The sequence below is a fragment of the Hemitrygon akajei genome, chromosome 19 (assembly GCF_048418815.1).
Source record: "Hemitrygon akajei chromosome 19, sHemAka1.3, whole genome shotgun sequence".
NCBI classification, from domain to species: domain Eukaryota; kingdom Metazoa; phylum Chordata; class Chondrichthyes; order Myliobatiformes; family Dasyatidae; genus Hemitrygon; species Hemitrygon akajei.
Window position 1 is genome coordinate 44,278,717 of NC_133142.1, and position 8,216 is coordinate 44,286,932.

An 8,216-nucleotide genomic window follows, 5' to 3' on the forward strand; every position below is an offset into this window, starting at 1 on the left:
ATGGCGTCACTTGTGAACTATCCAGCACAATCATCTCCGATTTTCTCGTGTGGTTCATTTGACAAGTTGATAATGATTGGGATTTTGATTTCTCTGCACATAGATAACTGTCATATGTGAATTGCAATTCAGTGCCTTGAGATGAGTTGACTTTTCTGGAAGTGGAAATGAGGTATTGAAACATTTTCCCATTTGTCACTTATATTACTGCAATTCTAGTGGGAAGCTTGTTGGAAGTGAAGTTCAGTATCGAGACAAAAAATTGAGAAAGGTGGCCCTGCTTGACACCACTCTGCACTGAGTTTAAGTCCATTGTCCACTGGTAAAATCATAGCTTGCTTGCTATCTTGTAAAACACAAGATAGAGATGAACTGCTGGGAACAGCAACATTTTAGAATAATATTCAACAGTTCCTCAAGGTCATCTTTTCCAAAGGCTTTGTAAGGTCATAAATAACTATACTCAGAAATTAATGCTGATTCTCCAGATTTATTGTGGTTGATGCATTATAAATATCACGAGACTTGGTGTACAGAATCGTTTCGGATTGTCTGTGCATCTGTCCTTTTTCTCTGAAGTACAGAACTGCCTGATGACACTAACTAGGCAGAATAATAGTTAACAGACTAGATGGCCTCCAAGAGGACTACAACTTTGTCATAGGTTTTAGAGACTTACGTGCCACAGTGACCCAATGAGCTATGTTGGTTGGAGTCAGGGCCTTGTGCTTTGGCGCTAGGTAGGGTCACCCATGCCAAACAGGTCAAAGGGTGGAGGCCAGACTAAGAGTGGCCCACCAGTCCTCTAGGTAAAGGGATTCAGTTCAGGGCTAACTACCCTGACTGACAGCAGTATAATAGGCAGTAAGTAAATAATACTATATGGGCAGAAGAGTCTGTTTCGGAGCTGTAGTGCTCTGTAATATAGTGCTTTATGACGAGCACTCTGAACCCTCTACTTATGGATAGCTTTACGTATCTAATCCGCGGAGTTGTTGGCTTTGTTTGTGTGGGCCCATACATTCAGGATCTGGGCTGCCAATGCAGTGTGTACGTTTGAATCTGACTGAGTTCAAAGGTTCATTTACTGTCAAAATATACAACTCTGAAATTCTTCTTCCCCATGTAGCCACAAAGCCAAGAAAAAAACAGCAACACGATCATCAGCCACCTAATACCCATCCCCCCCACACAAAAAAAACCCGAATGATCAAGTAACAGGAACATTGACTCCCAAATCCTCCTCCCTCACACAAAAAATGAGAAAGATTAGGTGAAAAACACAGAATATGGAAAACTATGACTGAAAAAAGTCCACAGTCCAAGTTCACTTTTATATCCATCTCCAAAATGCAGAAAACCTCAGTAACATTCTCCATGTACAGCGGCAGGCCACACAAACTTCCCCGTCCGGCAGAGAGCGGCCCCACCGGCAATCAAAAGGCAGGCAACTGCCACCCAGCTTCCACATTCACCTCGATGTTTCAATCTTCCTCATCGCCTTAATCAGCGAAATGGAGTCGGACATTGGCCCGCACCCTCGCTGCCCCCCCAGAATCCTCTCAGAGACAGCAAAGTGCTGGATCACCCAAGTAATGTCCAAACTGCAAACCACAGGCTCCAATAGTTCCAGAAACACATTCAAGATGAAAAAACAGACATAAAAGACATTAAAAAAAGTGAAATAAATAGATTTGTGGTCTATCCAGAAGATGTTGACCGTGGGAGCGTTGTACGCAAGCACCATCTTGACTGGAAAGTTGGTGTAAACTTTCTTACAACAGACTACATAAACATCACCCTAACGTCAAAGATGAGGGTGAGGTCTGTTACTGCAACCAGCAGGACTGTGACTAGACTTCGGTAACCTGCAAATACTGTTAATTTCAAAATAGGTTCTTTGATCTCTGTGGAGGGATTATTGTTAGCTGGCATATATGATATTGTATATGTACCATCTAACATCACTCTCTTTGCATGCAGCTGAGTGAGGCCACCAATGAAGGACAATTATAGAGCCAGAGGGATGGCCAGACTTGCTTCTGAAAGCATCAATATGGTTTCAGTGTGACCTTTAAGGCATCACAGCTGGGATGTTGGCAAATTGTACTGTGGCTCCTCAGAAACAGTTAGCACTGGATTTCCTATGGGCTGAGAAGGGAGGTACTTACACCATCATTGGCTCAGACTGTTGCACCTATAACCCTCATCAAGTTAAAAACCGATAAGGTCAAGAAGATTGGGCAGGAGTTATATAGGACCACGTCAACATCCGGCTCTACTCCCTACTGGGAAGTGGCAGCAGGGCAAGGGTTAACATGGCATGGTAACAGAACAGGGTGCAGATACTGTACAGTCTCAAGCTGAACCAAACCTTTGAGAGCTGGACTTCCCTTTGCACAGCTTTGTCTGAGAGTGGAAGTTCAATAAGGCAAATGTCAAGATGATTAGCTGACAGAGAGTGTTGAGACAATGCAGTCATCCAGGCTGAACACAGCCCTTGAAAACCTAAATACCTTTAATTTTCACAAAGCCATTTCTTTTTAAGTTTGGGAACCAAGGTGAGCAAGCATAGCAAAACATGGTAAAGACACAAATGAAAGACTCAAGGGCAACAATTAATATTCGAGAGTTATTTTACAATTTCTCAAGTATTATTAGATTTAATTAGTTATTAACACCAGAAATATGTATTATAATTAGTACCTAAATATGCAAATTATGAGAATCAGAAGTGCACAAAGTTTCTATTGGATCAATATCAGTATCTAGCTAGTCAATTTCTGTATAAAAATACCATTTCTTTATTCAGACTTCAGAACAGTTTGGTGACAGGGGCTAGGTAGTTCTTGTGCACTAGTATATAAGTGTGATTGAGGAACGAGTATGAATTGTCAGGCCTGCTGAGTTCTTCCAGCATTTTGTGTGTGTTGCTTAACCATACAACAGATGACTTTCTGCTTCTTCGCTTTGCACTGCCATTCCTTTTAGCACCTCTGTTCCCTAATTTGACCAGGCTTGTTTATTTTTAATACACATTTACATGTGTAATGTTAATTTTTCAGTTCTGTGCTTCTAGATCCTTTTCTACAACTTTACAGCAATTAACCAGTTGGTTATCTTAGAGTCAAGATTTGGTGCTGCTGTTTGGGTAAAATGCTTTACAATTGTAATCCATGGTACAATATTTCCTAGAGCAAACATCAAACGGAGGGCTGATATATGTTATGTGTTATACTACTCTGCGGTTTTAGGTTTTGTTTCTCATATCACTTTTACAGTTGTTTATTTGAACATCTTTTAGTGAACACTGTTCTACATATAAATTTATACCCTTAAAATACCCTTCAATTGTCACGTTCTTTTAATTTTACTGAGCAACATCTTGGTTTTCCTGATCCCGGTGCAAATGATATTACATCTCATTCCCAGTATCATGCTTAAATTGAGGTAGCAGCTCATCCCTGTCAACTAAGTAATGCAAGCATCACTCAACCTATTGAGGTATCATTGTACTGATGAATCAATTGATATCAAGGCACCAAGACTCAAACATCTGATCAGGAGTTAGATTGAAAATCAACTCGGCAATTCCAAGGCTCATGAAATGGGAGTATTCTATTTTACAATGTCCTGGATTTGATGGGCAACTGATTTCTGGTCTCTGGTTTCAGAACAGGATTTGTGTAATCTACTAAATTGATAGCTAGATGTAGAAGCATATTCAAATTGAATCTTTAATGTAATTTGCAAATAAGAATGAATGTTAACAGGTGGCATGTATTTTTTAAGGTAGGTTGTCTTGGGTAAGGCAGTTGCCATTGCAATGTGATGCAACTGGATAGGGTGCTCTCATAAAAAACTGGTGAGGCTCAAAGAGGACATACCAAATTTCTTTAGGCTCCTGAGAAAGTAGAAGTACTGATGAGCTTTCTTGGCAATGGTGTCAATATGGTTGGACCAGTTGGTGTTCATTCCTAGGAACTTGAAGTTCTCAAACTCAGCATTGTTGATTTAAACACGTGTGAACTGCCTCACTTGAATAACCAGCTCTTTTGTTTTGCTGACTTTGAGAGTAAGGTTATGTTCATAACTCCTTGCCACTGGGCTGTCTATCTCCTTCCTCTACTTCGACTCACCGTCGTTGTGAGATTTGGCCCACTCCCCATCAAGTTTGTCATCTGAAAACTTGTTGGAGCAGATTGTGGTCTCCTAGTTGTGAATGTATAGGGAGTAAAGTAGGGAGCACCATTTTTTAATCCTGAGTTTGTGTGAATGTGTCTCTATAGGAACTTGGAAGTAAACTGTACTTTTGATCCCGCCCTACAGTTTAGTGACATTTTATGCTTATGTCCTGTAAGGGTGAAAGTTCAGCAGAATCCATAAGTGGATCTTCTGTCAAGTGTCTTCTGATATCATTCATGGTACTCTCAATAGATGGCAGTACAGCACAGCAACTCATTGTCATGCAGTGCAGACATCAGTACTGCTACCGCCTCATCTCACTGGAAATGTATGAAATAACTGATCGAAAAAGAGACAGCTTAGATTGATATGAAATAGAAGTATAATACTGTAATTAAGTTGAAGTTATATTTTTGTTTCTCCTTTGAGGAAAAAGATTCTTACGACAATGACCTTCATTCTCGCCTGTCTTAGGTTTTTATATATCTATATATTTATTGTAATTTATGTTATCTTTTATGTATTGCACTGTACTGCTGCCACAAAACAACAAATTTCACAACATATATCAGTGATAGTAAGCCTGATTCTGATTCCAGCTCTGAACCAGATATATTAATGTGTTTAGTCTTTGGCTGTTTGTGCATTGCTTGGAAAATGAAGGCAGAAAAGTGAGTAAGCAAATTCTGCAATGCATTGAGTCTTGGAACTAGAGTGGATAACTTCGCTCAACATCACTCACCCCATCACTGAATTGAGTCCACAACCTACGGACTCACTTTCAAGGATGCTGCAACTCATTTTCTTGATATTTATTGCTTATTTATTAATATTTACTATTTTTTCCTCTCATTTTGTAGTTACACAACTTGTTGTGTTAGCCAGCCTAATGGGGTGCTCTTTCATCCATTCTATTGTGTCTCTTGTATTTACTGTGAATGCCTGCAAGAAAGTGAATCTACAGTTTGTATATTGGGACATATGCAGTATGTACATTGATAATAAACTTACGTATAACTTTGAACTTTGCGTATCCAACCAACCACAGTGAAAAATCAAACAAGTCATTGTAAAACAAAGACAGTGTTAAAATATGTACTTCATAAAAATATGTGCAACTTCACAGAGAGCAAGCAGGATGCTTTGCAACTCTGTTTTCAGAACCATCAAATATGGGATATATTTAGCATAACACATACTAAATGCTAAAGGAACTCAGCAGGAATATCCGTACTTTAGACAGAAAAACAATAGACACAATAAACTCCATAGATCAGCAGCCTACTGGGTCAAAAGTATTCAACATGCTTTGACCAACATTTTAAAATACATAATTCAAAGAAAGTAGGTATTATTTGCAGCAATATTTTTAGTTCATCACAATTCCTGTATTTTATTATTTTTCTTAAATCATCAGCAATAATTTGAAAGCAGCCTTTTTTATACAGAATGTTTCACTGACATGATAAATTCCTTTCCAAGTCATGTTATTAATGAAAGCATCATGATGAGGAAAACTGTGAGGTCAAGACTTTATCTTATAGTGTAATAACCTTAAAACATTTGGGTTAGAAGTTGTACTTGAGCCTGTTCCAATGTGCTTTCAAGTTTTTGTATCTTCTGTCCGATTGGCATGATAGGGCATATTCTGGAGTTAGGGTATACAGCAAATATTAAATTCAGCAACCAGTCTTTAGATCTGAACATGAATTGTTTAAAATGAAGCCCTGGGCAATAGTTTCCTGGAGCTTTGGACACCAGTTGATTGAAAACCAGACAATGCTGATTAATATTCATTTTGGGGATGTGGCGTGTAGGTGCAAAGAAGGTGGTGTGAAAATTACATGTGATTCAAAGAAAGCAATGTAACTATAGAATTGTCCTGCTGTCACCTTTGATCTTTAGTATATAAAATGTCATGTAATATTGGTTTGAACAGGCCTTTTCCTCCAAGAGTGTCTCATTCTCTTGAATAAAACACTTCTGTATCCATTAGCTTCAGTGACTCTCCTGTGTTCACATTACAACATTTGGGCATTCATCCGGGATACCTTAGTGGCCCATTGTGTGGCCAGCGATCTCAGCAGTCTAAATGTGTGAGTGTTTTTACAATTAACACTCACACTTGGATGTGTTCAGGTTGGTGACTACGGGATCACAAGGTATCATGAACGTGGCAGAGAGCTGAACTAGTAGATATAAAAGTAGTGTGGTATCTATGCATGCATGTGGTGCAGATATTTTTGTAAGAGACTAAACATTTGTGTGTTAATTTGGTACCACCAGTTGCAAAGAGTGGTTATGGACAATTTGGACCGCCAGTGGAGTACCTGTAGACTCGTTCCGGGAACTGTAATTTGGCAGATGCATTTGCGAGTGTGTGCATTTTAAGAATACACCTGTAAACTTGGTGTCACAGTTTTAAATGCAAAGGAATACAACAAGCATTATGAGTTCAGATGCCCATAAGTGGCAGATTGCAGAGTATGTACTTTGTGGTTTTTGGTATGTACTGTTTAATTTTGTGTAGTGTGGGAATTAGTGTGGAGATATTTGGGAGCGAAGTTATGCCCAGATATGTCTGTCGGGATGGCAGCGATTGAGGTTAGTCAATGTCAGGTTGAGAACCCTGACAACCAGACCCAGCCCTTGACCTTGATTATGACCATCCATAAGCTCTTCGCCCTTGGGGAGAAGCAGAGCATTTTGCCAGAGTTTCCCTTACTCAAGGTAGCCTGCAGGAATGCAGAATTCTGTCGTAAATTTGAGGAAATGGTTGAAATCCACCAGATGCGCCTAACGATATACATGTGTTGGTGAAAGCAAGGTGACTGAGGAATATGTGGGATAGTACAGCCCAGGGTGTACAGGACAGTACATGGGCAACTACTGGGAATGCCAGTAATGAAGAGAGATATTGCTTCTTTAAGGGGGAATGAGGCAGTGACAGGTGAGAGAAACTGGGGAATGACAATATCAGTAGTTCAGAGAGCTGATGAGCCTGTCATGGATTATGCAGAATGTAAATATCAAGTGTATGAGGAGTATTCAGCATTGGATAATCCAGGGAGGGATGGCCTAGTGTTCCTGAAAATACTGACAGAAGGCCTGAGCTCAGCCCACCAGGAAGTTTTAGATTTGGGGATAACGGCAGGATTGACTGACTCTGCAATTGTATCATGGGCCTGTGAGATAGTCCAGAGGAGGGGGAAGAGAAGTTGTAAAGTGTCAATAGTATAGGAAACTGATACAGGACTTTGTGATATGGTGCAACTCAAACTACCTGCGTCTCAATATCACCAAGACCAAGGAGATGGTGGTGGACTTTAGGAGATCTAGGCCTCATATGGAGCCAGTAATCATTAATGGAGAATGTGTGGAGCAGGTTAAGACCTACAAGTATCTGGGAGTACAGTTAGACGAGAAGCTAGACTGGACTGCCAACACAGATGCCTTGTGCAGGAAGGTACAGAGTCGACTGTACTTCCTTAGAAGGTTGGCGTCATTCAACGTCTGTAGTGAGATGCTGAAGATGTTCTATAGGTCAGTTGTGGAGAGCGCCCTCTTCTTTGTGGTGGCGTGTTGGGGAGGAAGCATTAAGAAGAGGGACGCCTCACGTCTTAATAAGCTGGTAAGGAAGGCGGGCTCTGTCGTGGGCAAAGTACTGGAGAGTTTAACATCGGTAGCTGAGCGAAGGGCACTGAGTAGGCTACGATCAATTATGGAAAACTCTGAACATCCTCTACATAGCACCATCCAGAGACAGAGAAGCAGTTTCAGCGACAGGTTACTATCGATGCAATGCTCCTCAGACAGGATGAAGAGGTCAATACTCCCCAAATCCATTAGGCTTTACAATTCTACTGCCAGGACTTAAGAACTTTTTTTAAAAGCTATTATTAATGCTTTTTGAGATAGTGATTTAGATGCATATCATATTTTTTACTGAGTTAAGTATTGTATGTAATTAGTTTTGCTACAACAAGTGTATGGGACATTGGAAAAAAGTTGAATTTCCCCATGGGGATGAA